The 19,790-nt window shown below is 40.8% G+C and overlaps 1 protein-coding gene across 5 annotated transcripts in view; it reads right to left on the bottom strand.

The window, feature by feature from the left end:
• il1rapl2 (interleukin 1 receptor accessory protein-like 2) overlaps window positions 1–19,790 on the bottom strand; it is a 373,733-nt gene that overhangs the window by 331,609 nt on the left and 22,334 nt on the right. Inside the window, exon 2 of one of the 5 annotated variants that reach the window (XM_034597454.1) lies at window positions 1,439–1,510. The exons of 3 other annotated variants lie outside the window; for them this stretch is intronic. The gene's annotated coding sequence lies outside the window, so the exon portion shown is untranslated. Of the gene's footprint in view, window positions 1–1,438; window positions 1,511–4,236; window positions 4,265–19,790 lie in introns of those variants that run through there. One more of the 5 variants, XM_034597455.1, reaches the window with a different exon arrangement.

The raw sequence follows: 19,790 nt of genomic DNA, 5'->3' as shown, positions 1-19,790 counted from the left end.
AGACAGCTGGACTTATTATAACAGGAGCGTATCTGTTCTATCAGACACATCAGACAGACGACTGAAAAAATACAGCTCCTGTGTACATGGAGTTTTTTTTATGAAACAAAAAAAGACATATTCGTTGTTTCTCATAAATAAACTGTGTATTGGTGTGTGTGTTTCCTGATGGCATACTATCATCATCCACTGATAAACAGCTCCATTCACACACACAGACACATTCATACAGCATTTGTATAAGCAGTGCTTTTTCTATCCCATCATTCAAATGCTCCTCAAGTTGGTTGTGAAGCAAACAATAATTTAACACAGTTCATTCAAGTGAACCTCTTGTATTATCACCAGCTTTCTCATCACACTGTATAATCCATACCTGTTCCATGAAGCAGTTTATACTCCGACAGAACAGAGTTACATACAAGTGCACGGTGCGACACAAATAACCCATGAATGCTTCATCTGTATTGAACCTTCTAGCTCTTTGTTTTGTCTGAAGAGCTCTTTTGTTTGACACATCTCCCATCTGCTAACATGGAGGAGGCAGGGTTTATGACCTATACTCCAGCCAGCCACCAGGGGGCGATTGAGATGCTTTGGCTTCACTTTGTGGGAGCTTTCATGTCGTCCCTCTTTATATGCAGTCTATGATCCACACCCTGTAAGTGGATGATTAAGCATATGTGCCTGGCAAAGGCTCATACACTCTTCATGTCATATCACTGTAATCTAGTTAGAGTTTGCCAATTTGAAAATTATGCTCACGCTAATCTCCAAATTGAAATTACAAGTATGAAACAGATTTTTCTGGAGGCTTAGACATATCCTACTTGGCACTGAGACAAAAGACCAAGCAAAAGTCAGCTGTTGTAGGCAATACAGCAATTGAACCCAAATCAAATGAGTGTCATGTAATATATTGTAATTCTGTCAAAGCACAGTGTTTTACTCAGTTATACCATCTGGAGTTGACAGATGACATCACAAGTCATTATTCTCTCCCAGCTCTCCATCCCACATGACGTGACCATGGCTTCAATCCCACACACGTTTAAAAAAGGCCTTTTCACATACGACATTTTGACAAGTCAGTGAATTCCATTTTTCTGCTTCAGTTGCGGGACGCTGGTGTTGTGCACGCTGGCTCACTGTCACACTGTCACGACTTTCTGACTTACACAGCCATCATGAATGTTACTGGCTATACACCTAACCCTACACCTAACCCTAACCCCCTAACCCTAACCCTAACCCAGTAGGCGTCTTTTCTAAATTCACTTCTTCTCTGCAAATCCAGTTGAAAACCAAGAAATTTCCATACGTGTATGTACAGTTGGCGCCATTGTAAACGGAGGCAACAGCAATTTTCCAGTGTTTTTTTAATACAATCCTGTCAAAGTTGTTTTAACAAAAAAAGTGAAATCTGACGTTTACCAACCCTGCTGACTTTCTAATCATCCCTCTATCTTCTCCTCATCATTTCTCCTGCTTCTTCTTTGCCGTCTCTCCTCTGCAGTGAGCAGAGGCAGAAGAGACAGAAGAGAAAAGTGAACAAATGAGAACAGAGTAAATTTGTCATCTTCCTATTCCACCCTATAATCCTTTCGAGAACAAAACAAACTGGATGCTGGAAGGGCGCCTTCTCTGTGAGCTCCACCAAACTCAGAGACGGAACAGTTTGCATGACACTTTGCGAAAGTGCTTAGTTTCTCTTTCAAGCGTGCAAAAAACTAAAACAGGACTTTACTTTCAGGGGAACCCCCCCCCGCCATCTATTGCTTTTGCATTCAGCACATTTTTTTTCAAATGGAGAAAGGGAAATAACCAAAACGCCAGAAACGCCACGGCATGTCGCCTTGACGTTTGAATGGCCCCCCCAGCATTTTTGAAATGCTTGTGCTGACGTTTGCTCATCCAAAATTTATCTGAGGCCGTTTTCAAACACCAGAGAAAAGAATAGCGAGTGAAATCACAACAGAGGAACATGCCGTCTCTTGTGAACTGCTGAGTTTGACTTGTTTTTGAAGGAGCGAGCAAACAAAAGTGTGCTCTGAAGTGTTGCCAGGTGAGCTGTTTTTCCACCAGTGCTACTCTGCAGCTTTCGAAGCAAGGTATTGGTTTTCATAAGCAGGACAATTTAGCAGCGGCCGTTTTACACCCTCCTTTGTATTTTAGTTTGATTTATGAGGCAGGAGCAAAACACACAGGTACAATCTTAGCTAACCCACACACACACAATTTATGTGTTGAGCTACAACTATCAGCGGCTAACCCAGCAGTCAATATTCTTCTACAGAGCGTTAAAAGACAATCAATAAAGACATGATGGTGAAGGGCTGCTAATGCAGAACTTAAAGGGCAACGCCACTCAATTCAAGTTTTCTAATATGTCTTTCCTGTGGCATAGAACAACAACTTCTATTATAGCAATAAACCACTCAAAGGTACCATTCCAACCACTTTCTGTGCTCGTGAAAATAACTGATCCCTCTTAGGAGAAAATACCCAACAAATATTACCTGTTAACACTGAAGCAGTGAGTCAACGTAGACAATGGTTTGTGACCTGTCAAACCTGTTAACCCTGGCATGATCATTAACTCAAGGTCCACTTACTCCATTTCTTCAAGACTTCCAGTCTTACCATACAATTTCAACTCATCATCTAAATTAAGGAAGTTGACTTTGAGATTTATATTACGTACTCTTTATTTGTTTTGCTTTTAAGGCAACATGGATGAATAGTCATGCAGTAAGTCAGAACAGCTGCTAAGTGGACATTGACTGAAATTGATTTGTCCATCTTTAACAAGCAGTTTTCCTGATTTCTTGATCTCAAAGTAGTTGTAGTTTTTTGCAAAGCCTCATCTCACAGTGTGAAATATTAGAAGTTAGAATGAAGCTACATCATACAGGCTATTTTGAATGGAAAAGACAAACGGACGATTTTGTTGCTTAGCCTGAAGAACTTGGTGTTTTTGTCCAACAATAGGACCCTGACTTACTCACGGTACCAATTGCAACTCAGCTGTCTCTGCTTTTTTCCGACCTACGCAGTTGGCATGTTCCCATCGTCATTCAATATTGTGTAAACAGCGAATGAGCCCATCTGAACGCCCATGGGTGTGTTGGTCTTAAAAGGGGGCAGAGGAAAGCAATAGTTCTTTTAACTGGCGAAAATCTGGTGTGAAGTCAGAGTCACACAGTTTTATGGTTATTTTACGAGCATGTTATAAAGCCAGTACCTACACAGGCAGGTACACAATATATATAAACACAATACTTGTTACATGCACAAAAAGTCTGCTCACGCGTTTTCACTTGGGTTTCCTCTGAAGAGAAACATTCTCTCTCATTGCCTGGCAAAACCACCATTATCATAGCAGTCGGCTATTAGGTGTAACTGGGAAAATATCAATGGAGTTGGATAGTAATGTTTCAAGCTGTCAATCCTGAGCGATGTCTGTCGCCATGTATATTGCATGATTTCCACTGTATTAACTTCAAAAAGCAGCAGTGTTCAGTGTGTAGTATGGAATTGGCTGCCCTGCATCCATCCAAGTCACACAGTCTAACACTGGATATGCACGTCTTCACTAAGGATATAGAGAGAAGGAGTGGCTTAACTTAGTAACAAGTACATTCCATTCTCTCATGAATAATAAAAAAGTCAAAAACACTAAATTTATGTTTTTTGTCAACAGCAAAGATGGCGCTTAAAAATAGCCGTCAGTCTGCAAAGTCAAAAGGCAAAACTCAAGTGCATTGCATTTCATTTACTTGTGATTTTTGTCCTCTCTGTTACACTGTGACGCCCTGGTCCACCACCCATCACACCCACCCCTAAACCAGACCCCCAAGTTATGACATGAATGTGCAAATCAGTTGCTGTGCTGTTCGAATTGTGCATTTAGCAGTTGTTTTAGGACATCTCCCCACATGACTGTGGCAGTCAGATTTGATAATGCTGAACATTTACCATTGTCTCCCCTGGCCATGAACAAGAGGGGAGATTTGTCTCCCCCCTTTATCTGTAATGTCACATCAGTGCACAGCCTTGTGGTGACTGAGCTGGGAAAGATGGTGGATCCGGCTGTATGTGAGAACCCATGGGGGTTTTCAGGGGAACAGGGTACATTGTCATGACAGGTCGCGCCAAAAAAGGACCAGCTTCCGCTCACGGTGCCAATTCTAAGGTTTTTGAATTGCGCTGCCTGAAGACTGACTGGAAATTCACATTTGGTTCAGTTGGGATTGAAGGGCCACCTGGGTTCCTTGGATTTAATTCTGCCAGCTTCACACACACATGGAGAAACACACAGAGGCGATTCAAAGAGAGGCGCACATTCAGAAAAGTCTTCTACGTGAGGTTCAGGTTATGATGGCGTGTGGCTGCAGGTGTAATGATACCTAAAGGTCGATGATGAGAGGAGAAGAAACAGAGTAACTGACAAGGGGGAAAAAAAGAAAAAGAGAGAGATTTCATTGAAGCTAAAGGGCAAAATATCATCACTGCACACAGCCAAATGCACAATCAAGGATAATCACAAGACCAGGATATCATATTTCTTGTACCAGGTTCATTGGCCACAATAACCTGAATAGAACAATGTCCCTGAATCTTCTCCGACTATAATTAACGTCAACTAGAAAACATATATTACTACCAAGTTACTGTATATACAACAATTTATAAGCAATGCATGCACATAAAGATGAATGACATGACAGCTCCACTAATCATTGGAGGTAGGCAGTGTTAAATAAATAAGTGTTAAATAAAAATGGACAACAGGTTTCCATTTCCTGTTGGATAAAAGAAATAGAGTGTTGATAAAACCCCAAACAAAAGAGCTAGATGATGAGCTACTGCATTTTGCAAGCTAATGGATAATGTGCAAGCCACAGCAAGTCGTGCTAGCCAGTAATAGTTCTGTTTAAAGGGTTATTGAAGAGAGGAAGAAACATTTGTTAACTCTTGTCCCTTAACTGTCCAAAACAAAATGAGGGGTTGATAAAAAAACTTGGTGCAACACTACATATAAACAACATAAGCTGCCTCCACTTGGCTCACGCTTTGCTCAAGGGTCATGGTCGGTACAGGATGCTTTTGTGTCAATTTGCGTGCTTCACCAAAGTTGAGGATTGTGCAGAAATGTATAATTTTAGATTATTTTGATTGATGATGCTTTACACTACAAAACATTTGCCAAAGATTAGAGATATTGCTGTATTGCATCTTCTGAGATGTCTTTCACTTGCTGATTGTATTTGTCATTATCATAAAACAATGATATGTGTTGGTATTGTTTTATAAAATTACATGTAGCGCTACGATGGGAGATTGTATCCATAGCGCCCACTTCTGTCATGCACAATACTTAGTGCTATGTACAATTTTGTCATCCTATCTCCTCCTGCTCAATGTCAGAACACCCATGTCAGCTAATGACACAAAGACTGACAATGAGCACTTATGTTATCACTTGTCTCTGGTCGTTCAACAGTTAAAGCACATTTGTTATAATAAAAATACCCTAGGTGTATACGCACCATGAACTCAAATAGAACAGCCAAGAGCTTCGGGACATCGAGCTTGGCATGCTAAACATGAATGAACTCTAAAGGGTGCACACACTAACTAAGAGCTGCTATGTTTATGGTACTGATGAGCCCGAAGATATTTCTGTTAACACGACATGAACACATGACATACTAACCACACACACCAAATGCACAAACCCAGCTGCCAAGAACACGCTTAAACACACTAAGCCAACATATGTCAGATCACATGTTATTTGATCAAACGGCATCCTCGAGTATTTCCTGGAGTGCATTTAGTGGACTCAAGCCACACACGCACACACACACACACACACACACACACACACACACACACACAAAAGGTCACATAGGAGCAGGCACGAATGCATGTTCACACAATTAAAAGTGGATATCAGGCCATTCACGCACACACACACACACACACACACACACACACACACACACAGAGGTTAAGCGCTGACTGTAATGAGATGAGCAATCAGTTGTGTCAGAAATCTTGTCTGCCAGGAGGAGAGAAGAGGGGAAGTGTGTGCCAAGAGTGCACACCTCCTCCTCCTCCTCCTTCTCCTCCTCCTCCTCCTCCTCCTCCTACTCCTACTCCTACTCCTACTCCTACTCCTTTCTGTCTCCTCTTTCAGTATCTCTCTCAGTCCTTCTGGCCGAAAGAGTGGCGGAGAGTGGAACATTGTTTCCCCCCAGGGCGACAGAGCAGGGAAGAGCTTCTGCCAGGATATCACGCCTCCTCTCCCCTCTCTGAGGTTACATCTGAGCGAGAGGAGCATATGGCCGATCGCCTTCTCGTCTGGATGCAGAAGAGACAGATGAGGGGAGAAAGACAAAAGCAGCTCAGTCCGCATTTGCCGGACGGCAGCACAGCATACATAAGTCGGCCGAGTTCAACCTCCTCTGAGTTAACACAATGTGCAGATTCAAGGTTGAGCCCGACAAGCAAAGAATCTCAACAATATAATATTCAGGTAAAAAAAAGTCTTGTTCAAACAGAGGAAATGATTTGAGACCGGGATTCTAGAGTCAGAATGAATTTCCAGAACTGATGTTTGTGATATCTCTTGTCCTCAATAGCTGTTTCTTTGTCACTCATTTTTTTACATCCTTTTAGTCACTCATTTTCCACTTAGGTAGTGAACTTATCATATTGTCTCAATTTCATTGTAATGCAATTTTTACTGTGTATGGGTTTCCACTGTGGGCACCGTGGCACTGGCTGTCACTTCAACTTCTATTCACTCCTCGCACGAAGTTTAGTTTTTCTGGCCCAAAAATGATCAAATTTACCACAGCTAAGAAAAAGGATGTGCAATGTGATGGATGTTGTTATGACACCACGAATAGTTATCACCTGACTAACCTGATAATCATCACCTGCACCTCCACAGAGTGTATTAACATTACTGTTGTGGTTTGACACCCTGCAATAGGTCACTCTCACTGTTCTCTTCGGTTGTTTACCAGTAGGCAGCTATTTAAGTCCCCGTCAGGTGACAAACTTTATAAACCTGTTAACATGTCCCACTTGTGCCTTTTTATATGCTAAAAGACATATTTTGAGCAAAATCAGCAGTCAGCACTAGGGCTGAGTATTTCCAGCTGAACACTGCAGAAAACCATTATAAGTCTGACAAAACTACAGCGAGGGTTTGTGGTGTCACAAACCATTAGAGACCCATCCTGTCAACTTGTGGGTGGGGCTCAGAAGCTGGAAAAGGCTCCTCAACTACAGGTGAGCTGTGAGGGTGGGGAGACAGGGAGCAGGGGCGGGGCCACAGATCACAGAAGTCAGAAAATGAAGGAAGGTCTAGAGTTACTTTTCAGTAAATTCAAGATTTTTTTTAATGACAAACCCTAAGTTTGTTAAAATTAAAGTTAACAATTCATATTAACACAATAGCTAACTTTAATTTAACTTGACTAATTTGCGTGCTGCCAATTGAAGTCTTTTTCTTAAAGTCTGTAAACGTTTTCCTTTTTCAGGGTAAGTGGGAGGAACAAAGAAGAGTTAAGAGATGTAATAAGCTACTGAAGTGGGACTTCATAGTGGGAATCACCCACTGTGCCTGCAATCAAACATAACTGAGCATTTAGCAGCTAAAATGACAGATATGTCCCTAAGGGGTTGGTGTAGACCAAAACAGAGCTAAAAGTACAATTATACAGGACCTACAATAGATTTGTGCCAACTCCATGTGAATGCTAATGTCGCTTAGCGCCTGCTGAGAATGTGAATCAATGTTATGTTGGTGTTGTTATAGTTTCCATTTAGTGTAAAATGAATTTAGGACTACTCTAAGGACTAAGAAAATTGAGAATTTGACAAACTCAACATATTGTGGAGGATTCATTGGATTAGCAGTCAGTTTTCTGAGCCTCCAAATGTTTGTTCGGAGTAGAAGAGGAGCAGAAGCCAGAGATGAAATGGACTCTTGTTTTCTTCTCACCCTCAACTGTAAAACTATAACGTTTGCGACTCTCACCGAGCAAAAGATGACTGCAGATTACTCATATATTTTGAAAATGAAAGCTGAAAACATTCACTTTGGGTAGTTGGAACGTTTCACTACTACTATAGATGCAGAATCAATCTGATGCCATGGAACCTCAAAACCAAACTCTTTCAATGATTCATCATCATAAAATGTGATTCCTGTCAAACCTAAGGGAGATGCACTTCTCTGTCTTTCTTTTGCATTTTTTAAACTATGTCAATATTTTAATCTGTGTTTTAGTAGAAGACGAGGAGGGTGGTGACATGAGGAATATGTCACTTGATTTGATAAAACAAATCTTTTCATCGATCTGCACTGAGAAACACGCTGTCAGCTGTCTTTTTTTTTTACAGTGTCTGAATATAAAATGAACAAATATGAAACTATTCCCATAATAAATAATAAATAACATTATTCCCAGTTTGTGAAAATGTTATCGTCTCTCATTTCTCCTTCTCCCTGCATTTAGAACATTTTGATGCACACCTCCAATAAGTTTATGATGGACTATTTTCCTGTCTGTTTTGTCATATTCCTCACCATGTTTTGGAGGATGGAGAAGAAGTGAAGGTAAGGGGGGGGGGGTAAGAGAGAGGTGGTTGGTATGGCGTGAGGGGATGTGGAAACACTTGAGTTCAATTGAGGGAAGCGAGAGTAAGAAAAGGAAGGACTAAGAAAAATGGTGAAGCAAAGAGTGTTTTGTATTTTTATCGCGTGCACTCTCCCTCTTGCCCCTTAGAATTTCCCCTGCATGTATTTTTAATTCCTACAGATGGCAATAAAATGAACCTGGAGGTTCAGTTGAGTTGATCTTTTCGAAAGAAAGAAAGAAAGAAATGGGAGAGATGAATTGATGGGTCTGATGATGAACATGGAGAAGAAGAAAGAGATTTCACCCCAGCATGGAAGGCTACAAAGAAAAAGGGGAAATGGGACTGAAGGATGTATAGGAGAGAAAAATCTCATATATTGAAACAGCTCAAGGACAATGGGAAGAAAGAAGGAAAAAAGGATATTTAAAAAAAAGAAAAATGGAATGAAAGTGTTCATTGAAGGGAGAAGAGTAAGAGATTTTTCTGTCAGACTAATTAGCAGCTGCTGAGCTAGTGTTAAGTCTACATGCATGCACGCACAAACTCACAAACACACACATTCATTCAGTTTTTGCTAAAATCGCCCTGCTGACATAGACGTCGGAGATAGGAGACATTACATTTTCGAGCACAGATGTCACAAACGCACACTGTCCTCTGTCTCACTACAAGGAGAAGCGACGTTAAATGTAAGATAAAAGAACTAAAAATATCCATCTGTGAGGATGTGGCGCGGCAGAGAGACGAGAGAAGGAGATTTATTGTGATATAAAATACTGTGTTTTGCAGAATAGGTGTGAGAAAACACTGTGGAGGATGTCTAGTAAACCAGCCGAGTACAGAAACGGCCGTGACTTAGTTATAAAAGTCATGGGTGACTTTTACTGTAGCAGCTGCAGCTTCCCCTGGAACTGAAGCCTTTTTAACTTGGCTGAAAGCTGGCTCCTGTTAAAGAGCAGATTCCTGTTTGATAAGGAGATTACTGTCATGTCATGTTCATGTTACTGAGGGCGTTTTTTTTACACTAGAATGTTCATGCCTTTGTTACATTGTTTTCATTTGATCCAGTTAGTTTGATTTCACATTGTATCTTATCTATATTCTGTTATATCATAATGGTTTTACTAGCAGCAAATTGAATGTCCTCGTCGTCAGTTTTATCATCGGAGGTGGAGACAACAAGCAATCGTGCGAGCTGCTTCCACTTCCGATTCTTCTTCTACTGTTCAGTGCTGTCTCAGCTTCCAGCAATTGGTCCAAAAGACTTTGCACTTCTCATACCTGTTGTTTTGGTTCGGACGACACTTAAAATCCCAACGTGTGCTGCCTAAATTCATCCGTAATTTCTCATGAGAGCAAAAGCTTCAGAAGGAATCCTGAGAGGGGAAACTTATCTTAGAAAAAGCAATAATTTTCTACTGAGGCCTTGTTTAATATCGGAGTAATGTGTCTTTTATAGCACAGTACAACATCCAGACAGTTTTAGTGCGACCTCTGGCTAGTCATGATCCACCACTGCTCCATTCAGCAGGGTATTGTATTCCAATACAATCCCATTGACTAGGGCTATTGGCAGCCCGGTTCAATTACTGAAAGGAGCGACGTGATAATCTGGGTAAAGAGAAATGGATTTTCCTTTAAAATGGTCACTGCTCTAAGGGAGGGTGCAATGTGACAGGAGGAGAAGGACCAGCAACAGACAAATGAAAGAAAAGGGACGAGTGAGTATGGGAGGATACACAAGAAGAAAGAGAGAAAAATAAAGTGGAGGTTAAGAGAAAGACATGCAAGGGCGCAGAGGCAGTGATGGGACACATTTACACTCGTGCCAGAAGAAAAAAGGGGGCAAATCAATGGCTATTGCTCAGCATTCAGCACAGCATCAATCACTTGATTGCTAGTCAGCCTGGATTACAGAGCAGAGTTTACAATTATCTCACTATAGACCAGACTGAACTCCCAAACACACACACACACACACACACACACACACACACACACACACACACACACACACACACACACACAAACACACACGCAGTCAATGAGTTTCTCAGAAAGCCAGCCAGCAGAGATTTTTCTGCTAATTTGAATCAGTAGATTTCATTTTTCCCTTGTGAAGACTATTTTCCTTTTTGTCATTAGAATTTCTCATTAGCATCAAGTCAGTCATCTTGTCAACCAGTCACCCGCATAACCAGCCAGCTACTTCACCGGCCTGACAGCAAGCCAATCACAGTGTCACGCAGTCAGCCAGTCAGTCAGCCAGGCAGTCAGCCAGGCAGTCAGCCAGTCAGTCAGCGTGCCACGGTCTACTACCAAGCCTCTCAACGCCAACATTTACCTTAGTCAGCCACTTACCTCACAAGCAGCTAACATTTTCATCCACTAAGTCACTGAGTCAACAATTCTGGCCCATCAGTCCTCTGGTTACCGAGTCATCTGCCAAGCCGACAGTCTACGAGTCACTAGATGACTGACTGAGGTGAAAATGGCAGAATCAGGCCGCTCTTCCTCAAGTCATTTTGTTGGGCCATTTTCAGACATGACTTTTGGAGAATTTCATCATAATTGGGTCCGGAATTTATCGTTGTTGTTGTTTACACCACATCAGACCTTATAAAAAAAAAAGCTCCTGACATATTCGCCTGTGTCTTCCCGTGTGTGGCACAGCTTTTTTTTATTTCTTTACCAAAACCTTTTCAGAAAATGGGGCAGCTCAGTGAACCATTGTTTGATAGTCAATCGGTTGTCAAGTCACCTTGACAGTTAATAATCAAGTCATGAAGTGAGTCATTTTGCCCCTTTCCAGATGAGCCGTCACCTAGAAACATAATCACATTGTTGGGCATGTTATCTATTCAGTCAACTTGTTAGACACCCATGGCAGTCCTCTCTGCAGCAAGTCATTTCACCTAGTAGGTCATTAGTTAACCTAGTAATCATGTTTCCTTGTCGGCCACTGATTCATCAAGTCAGTGATCAAATCACCTAATGAGTCATTTTGTAACCTCCACTGCCATCTTAGTGTTAGATAGTCACATGGTTAGTAACCTAAGGATCTGGTTATTCAACATGTCACTGAGTCAGTCACCAAGTCATCTACTGAGTCATCTTGGCATCTAGTTAACTGGTCAGTTTTCAAGTCATCCTTTATGCTCAATCATTGAATTGTCAAGTCGGTCATTAGGTCAACTGGTCAGATAGACATATAGACAGCCGCCTTGTGATCTGATCAGTCGTCAAGTCACTTACCAAGTGATTTCTGCCAGTAAGCAAGTCTCCTTAATCAGTCATCTCCTGTTTGACAAAGAGCAGCCCATGTAGTGCCTTTGCATGCATTACTTCTCTATTCGTTAGTCATCTTCTTAACAGTTAGCCATGCAGTCATTGTCACATAGTCAGTCCATCAGGTCATCAAGTTGTGTAGCCAGTCATTTGTCAAACCAGTGAGTACCAGCCATCAATAACAGGCCTTTTCATACCAGTTTGAACAAATGAAACTACTTGACATTGATTTGTCTTTGTGTCCTGCATGTGATGTCAAGTTTTGTGATTGTGCATGTGTGTTCGATGTCCTCTGTAGCGGACAGTATATGCACACATTATGTGCTGTGTTCGTTTTATATGAATTTTTAATGTTATATTTGTCTGAGTTGTATTTGAATTCCAAAATAGCCTACAATCCTTACATACTATATTTTTACGCAACCTTTGCATAAAACTGTTCAAGGACAAAACATGAAAATAAGAGCTTGGGCTAAATTAAGCACATCTGCCACACAGAAAGATAATACTTATGAATGTGGATATATATTTATCGTTGAATACATGAATAAACTGAGTGAGAGGAGGAAAGAGACAATGTTTAATCCCTGCAGTGTGTGAATGTATGCATGTGCCCTGTGGTCATTGAAAAAGTCTAGGGTCCATGTCTTGAGTCTGTGTCTCCATGTGAGTGTGGCTTTGTGCGAGTGTGGTTGAGAAGGGACACAATATGGCACCATTAAGCCACTTCTAATAACATCACATTCAGCATGGAGCCTTTAAGACCACAGTGGTCCCTGTGCATGGATGTGTGTGTGTGTGTGTGTCAGTGTGTGTGTGTGTTTGTGTGTGTGTGTGTGCATGAATCTTTACCCTGTATATGCATTTGCGTAGGTGTGTTTATTATCTGTATATACCTGCATTCCTACACATTCTGTATGTGTGTATACAGTCGGAATGTATCTCTGGTACTTATTCTTGTGTGCGCGTGTGTGTGTTCATGAATGCACATGTATACTATGCTTGGTTTATGATGTGATTTCCTCTTATTGATTGAGGTTTAAGCTGTGTGCTAGGTGCTTGCGTTTGAAAGGACATGCAGTATTCATGTGTGTGCTGTATGGACATGCATCAGCAGAGCTTATACTGACATAAGGCAAACCCACATACAGCCGGCCATCACAGGCCCACTTTAAGTGGGTTAGCTTTATGTCAGTATAAGCTGTTCAGCACAGTTCATACTGACATAAAGCTAACCCTCACTGGCCAGTAATCCAGGTCATAGTTAGCTCTGTTAGTACGAGTGGCTGGTTTGGTTCCTCGTCCTGCTGATTACTACGCAGTGACTTAGAAAGTGTTCCTCACACTTGTAGACCTTCCACATCCAAGAATACCAAACAAGTATAGCAGAAAATGCTCGTTCACTGAATATAAGATGGATGGATGGTCCTTTCCCTTTCCTACTTTTATGTGTAAATGGGTGATGTTGAAATTGTCTGCTAAACTGGACTCAAGCTAATGCCTAAACATAGGCTTGGTCTACTTGAGAATACATATGATGACAGAAAATAATAACAGGCGAGTCAACAGGCGAGTAGGCTCTTCTTTATAACCAATATTTGTAACATTTTTCTAAATTGTCAATATTAAACATCAGGCAGACTTAGCTATTAGAAGTGGCACCCATGATTGGTCAGACAAACTGTCACTCAATTATTTGATTGATTATTGTCAAAGAGGTTCTGGAGCATCTCTTTACAGTGATCTATAAAATGGATCATTGGATGTCTATTAATGATGGACATTGGATAAATGATATCTTCAGGAATTGACTGAGTTTCAACATGTGTTTCATTTGAGGGGGTTAGGTGTTGAGTGAGTTGTGGCACCCGGGGGGAAAGCAGATTTTGACTCACTTAATATCTTTGCCTCCCCTTCAACTCTTCAGTGCCTTTTCATTTTCTCCTTTGACTTTCTCCATATGCTGTAATTTCCCTTTGGTCAAAATGCAAATCTGGAATGATGAGTTAAATCACTAAGGAACAGGGAGAATTTTTCATTCCCTACCTCCACCTGTAAAGATAAACCCTGCTGAATGGCTCTTAACTTTAAAAAAACACATGAATAAAGCTTCAATTCAGTCGAATGTCCACAACACCCACAACATCACCACAAAACACAAAAAGGATGAAATGCTATAAATATTTGTGATGTATATTACTTACATAGGTATTAAACTAGCTTGAAATCAGCTAAAAAACGGTTTATTCTGTCACAGGCAGCATCTGAAAGAAGCAACTATATTTCAGGTCTGTACCAGATCTATTCTGCTGGAGGGCAGCACATAATGAAAGTAAGTGAGGGTTAGGCACAGCCAAATAAAATATTCAATTCTTCATTAAAATGGTCCTTTTTCTTCCTGCAGGTATGAATAACATCACCAAACTGTGACAGTGTGAAGCCATTTCTATGCAGACAGACCAGTCTATTGAATTTGACTTTATACCAGCAACAAGTGTGTGGGGGGTGGCAAAGATATGACTGTCAACAATGGGAAAGAGTGTTCTCATCATCAATCATGAATGAAATGAAATTTGTTGTTAAGTTGTTTGCATTTTTCCTCTTAATGGTCAGACTATATACTTTTCACATTGACCTGATTGTGATTTTAGAAATGTAATTTAGCTGAGCACAAGTTTGCTAACTGCTGGGACATTGTTCCAATGCTTAACTAAAATGGAGAGTTAAGAAGCTGACAGATGAAAGGCACACATGCAGGCAAGACAAGGGATGGAAACCGAACCAGACAACAAAAGGCAGCGGGACTTGTTTAGGTTAGCTGTCCTGATCTGGTCACAAATCTGGTGTCTAATGGACAGCTCTATCATCAGCCCAGCAGGAGATATACCTTCATGATATGGTAAAGGACGACCAATAACCAATAAAGATGACAAAAAAAGTTACATCACCATGTAAGCATTGTCATCGTGAGCATGATGTGCTTCACGGAGGTGCTAGCATTGTCGTAGACTTTTTATGTTGCTTGATTTTGTTGAGGCTCACAAAACAGCTGGATAAGGTTAGGGAACTATCGTGGTCAAAGCCAAAATCTTTTCCTAAACGTACCAAAAGTGTGTTTGTTGCCTGAACCCATCCACAGAATGGTAGACCCAATGTCAAAGTCCTGAGCTTTTTATAGCCTTCATCCATCCCCCATGTCGCATGTGACAGAAAAGTCTTGCCTCAGAAAAATTCCTGATGCAATCCCGAAAATCAGGACGAAACCTGAAGTCAATAACTAGTTCTTTATAAAAGTAAATTCCAAGGTCAGGCTTGTTAAGAGGTTGGTCAGCTTCATCACCTAAGATGATTTTAACATTTTAAATGTGGACACTTATAGTGTCAATGATGTCTGTGAAGTTTACCAAAAGGTCATAAGAGTATACAGGAGAGTTGATTTGCCTGGAGGCGGTTGGAAATTGGTCTGGAGTGGACTTGGCCATTCTGAGCAGGGGCTGTGGTAATGGAGAAAGAGTGATGGCTGCAGTTGTTTGCACGTTGCAGAAGCAAAATCTAATCCAAAGTGGTCATTTGAGACACTTTACTTTCTGAATTACATTTTGATGCCAGACGCTGGGAACTTGGCTCCACCAACCCAATGAGCCACAAAGAATCAGCACTATATCTATATGGTTGGTTTTTTACTTTTTAAAATGATTACAATCAAAATAAAGGCTTATTTGGATTTTGCAGTGGTTAAAAACAAGTACCCAGTTGAGTTGAATTACTCCAATGCAACAACCTGCTACATCCAGGTTCTACAAACAGGAAATCAACAAGGGAAAAAAATCAATAACACAACAACAGCGTGGAGTTTGATGAAAACATAACAGAAGAAACACATGATGTAGGGGTGACAGAATTGAGATTTCCCAAACTGTGACACCGCCATATGGAAAGACCATATGTTCTCATCAATACAACATACTTATTCATAATACATGCACCCACACACACACACACACACACACAGACACAGCCTGCAAAATAACACATGCAGCAGTAACACAGAAATGGACATCAAAGTCTCACACACAGTTTAGTTGGTGTAATGGCCCATTTGGCATTGAGCAGCATCTGTTTAGCAAATGGAGACTTGTAGTGGAGATGTTAGTAATTGTCTCCCTGTCACAGTGAGCAAACAGGGAATGCAGAATCCTCTTTAGCACTTAGAACCAATGGCCTGTCCTGTTCCACCACAGCAATGTCATTCTTCTCGCTCCTCCCCAACCCTCCTGTCACTAACCACTACCACACACACATCTTTATAAAGAAAAACACAATAAAAGCTACCTACACTCAACTTTTACTAAAATAACGGATCTAACAGCGCAATAAAAGTCCTGGAGTCACCAACTATAAAAAATGATTCTGCCACACCTTGATAAAAATGAGAAAACACATCTTCCCAAATTATGCTTTCAGTCATGCTGCTTTTTATATTTCCCCTTCGCCTCTTGCTCTTCTCGGGGGAGGACCAGGCGGTGACAGCCTCTACTTTCTGCTCTGTCATTATCAACCAGGAAGCAGTCTAAAGAGAAGGACGGCAACCTCCCTCTGCGAGAGGAGGCTCCGGAGCTTTTCTTTTCATCATTATGGAGTTGCAAACATAAAGAGCATACGGTGGGAGCAAAGGTAACGATGCGTATCCAGCAGGCGAGAAGGGCAGGGCTCCATTTAATGAATGTGAAGCACATAATCCATTTGCTTGAGATGGTTCATTCCTAAATATACCCCTGTGGAGTGCGCACAATAAAGAAAGCCAGAGAGGCAATGCACATCTCTGTTTTTATTGTTTAGCAAACGTCTATCCATGGCATTATTCTTCATTACCCTTTCCACTTTTTCTGTATCCTCTTTTTGTTGCCTGCTTCAACAGACCAATTTTCCCCAAATGAATAACTTGTGGTTTAAACATAAAGTGTAATAATCCTCCTTCAACTTGGAAACGTCACAATTAATACAGAGAGAAAAAATTTCTAATTGCTCCCTATTAAGAGATGTAATACAAGAAGGTGCCCTGCTGATAAAAAAAAGCCAAGGATGAGGTGAACAACTACACCATTTGATTCTGTCTCATCACATTCACACCACACTTCAGAACACCATGGATTGTATACTGAATAAAGATGCAAGTCTCCCAATCCTCCCACTAACCATAAATAAAATGGTAAAATATCCTGCCCTCTTGCATGTTTTGGGTCAGAGTTTGTACAGTAGCGACCGGGAGGTGGAGGTCCCACTGATACACAAGTTTGACCAATCCTGAGGTTTCACACAATTTTATAGCATCAAATAAATTAAAACCAAACTTACCGGAATAAAAACTGAATCAAACATCAGTGCGATGAGAACTACCTAAAACGACAGAACTCATCTTTCAGATAAATATATTTGATGTGGATTTTGACTTTTTAGTTTGGGCCGTGTCCCATCGACTAACATGGAGAAGGCAGGATTTATAAACTAAAGTGCAGCCTAGGCTTAGTTTTAAGGTAGCACTCATGTTGTTTATATTTAGTCTATGCTAACAATGCTAAGAGCATCATAGCACTAGTCTGTCGCAAAAGCTCCAGAAAGCCGGTGAAGCTGAGCAATCAATAATTGAATACGAGCAGGACGGCAGCTCTGTCATGACACTGTACACTCCATGCCTCCGTCATGGAGCAGTTGATGGTGGATGGTTGGATGGTGCGACACAGCGAATGAGCCTTAATGTCTCTGTGTTATGTCGGGGAGCAGCACTGTCAGGGCGGTTTACTAAACCTGTGTGTCAGTGTCCGTCAAAGTGAAACTTGCTGAAAAATTCAAATGGGTTTACTTTTCCACCGTGAGCTGATTTCATCCACGACTTTTGATGTTTTAAGTACAGATGTGAAGGGATGTTACAACACGTGGATACATGACTAGAGCTAAGTTTAACAGGTCCTGTCATGCAAATTAGAAATGTGAATGAATTTTATCTTCACAGTGTTTCAGCCTATTCTCACTATCCCACTATCTGGATGGAGGAAGTTATCAACATGAATTACTGATATTTAGTATCTTTTTGATGCTTGAAGTCTTTAAGTTAGAAATATTAAATGTTTCCATAGAGGAGCTTTAATAAAAACCTCTGATCCAATCAGAAGTGAGTATTTTCCTTTTAAAGTAAAATATTGGCGTTTCTTGGCAGGATTCTATCATTGCTCGCCTCGTGGACATCAGAGTAAATGTGAAGTGTGAGTAGAAGATATAGTGCTAGATATAAAAGGGCTGTGTGAATGTAAACTAATAATATAATGAAATAATGTAATGTAAACCGCTTTGAGTGTTAAGACTTGAAAACTGTCTGACAAATGTCAAATATGTGACAAGTGACATTTAAAGAGAAATTATTCCCATTCCCAAGTCGCAATTCTTAGCTGAACAATGGGGATCATGGGTGTCCAGAACCTCCTGCATTTGTTCGTGAGTTCATACGAAGATGGCAGGTCAGACTCAATGAACGCTTCTATCTACAGAAAATTGGGTAAAAGATGTTTTTAATGTGTCGAAAGCCACCTGCGCGTATTTAAGGAACATCCGCAGGGATAGCACATTAGCATAATGAATGCCCACATTATACCATATAAGGCTACACTTTGCTGTGCACTGTGGACATTGTGACATTTAGCAGGTACATACATTTGCAGGTATATTTAGAACTACAGGTCCAATAGCAGAGTAAAACTGAATATTGGCAACATAATTATGAGGAGTAATTCATGTAGTTATTTATCATTTCTCCAAACTAATTAAAGATATAATCCATTAGTGAAAAAGCTTGAATTGAATAAGAGGAATCACTGAATTTCTTCACACCTGCAGGAGAACTCAAAATACCAGAAAATTGGTGAATGCGTCACGTTCTCTTAAATCTCCTGTACGCAGAAGTTTGTATAGAGCGAATCTGTTTGTAAGGAACGATTCTTACATAAGGCCCAATGTGTCAACTCCACTGAATTGTATGAACAAGTAAGCAGCTGCTAGTCCATAATATCCTGTCTGCAGCCTGTAGATCGAACTGTCTTTAAGCGAGCAAAGACACAGGTCAGAGGTCAGTGCCACACCAGACTTACTTTTAATTGGCAGTGTTGTGTAACCTGTCCTTTGACCCTGGATGACGATCACACGCACGCACGCACGCAGGCACACACACACACGCACGCACGCACGCACAAGGGTAAGCTGCCAGAGGCTTGAACATTAACACAAGGCGAGTGGTTGTGTGTTTGCATAGGCTGTTGTGTATTGGCTCCAGCTTCAGGTATAAACTCCTAATGCTGTACCTTTAAACTAGACACAAGCTAAGGTCAAACATCTGCAATAATGAGAAAGTAGGAATGAAAGATAGGAGCCCAGCTAAGAGGGTGAGGGATGGTATAGTGAGAAAGGGAAGAGAAAAGCATGAACAATTCAGGGTCAGGAAAGAGAGCACTGCAGGGGGAAAGAGCACTGGGAAAAAAAAACTGGGAAAAGAAATAAGAAGTAAAGGAGTCTAAATGGTGATATGATTTATGACCTGCACACAGGTAGTAACCCTGATCCTCTCAGATCCCCCCTCTCTCCGTCTCCCTTTGCTACCACTTTCCTACCACCATATTATTCGAACAAGTAGTTAGTCTGTATTGTAAATGTAAATCAAATCTTTATACAAATACAAAAAAGTATAATTATAAGAATGTAAACTTTTCATTGTAAATGTCACTGTACACTTTAAATTGTTGTTTTATTTTCCTTTTTTCAAGAAAAACTCCAGTTATTCTCTCTTGACCCAC

Source organism: Hippoglossus hippoglossus, chromosome 10, assembly GCF_009819705.1.
Source record: "Hippoglossus hippoglossus isolate fHipHip1 chromosome 10, fHipHip1.pri, whole genome shotgun sequence".
Taxonomy (NCBI): domain Eukaryota; kingdom Metazoa; phylum Chordata; class Actinopteri; order Pleuronectiformes; family Pleuronectidae; genus Hippoglossus; species Hippoglossus hippoglossus.
The sequence above is the reverse complement of the archived record's forward strand: the minus strand, read 5'-3'. Positions and strand labels throughout refer to the sequence as shown.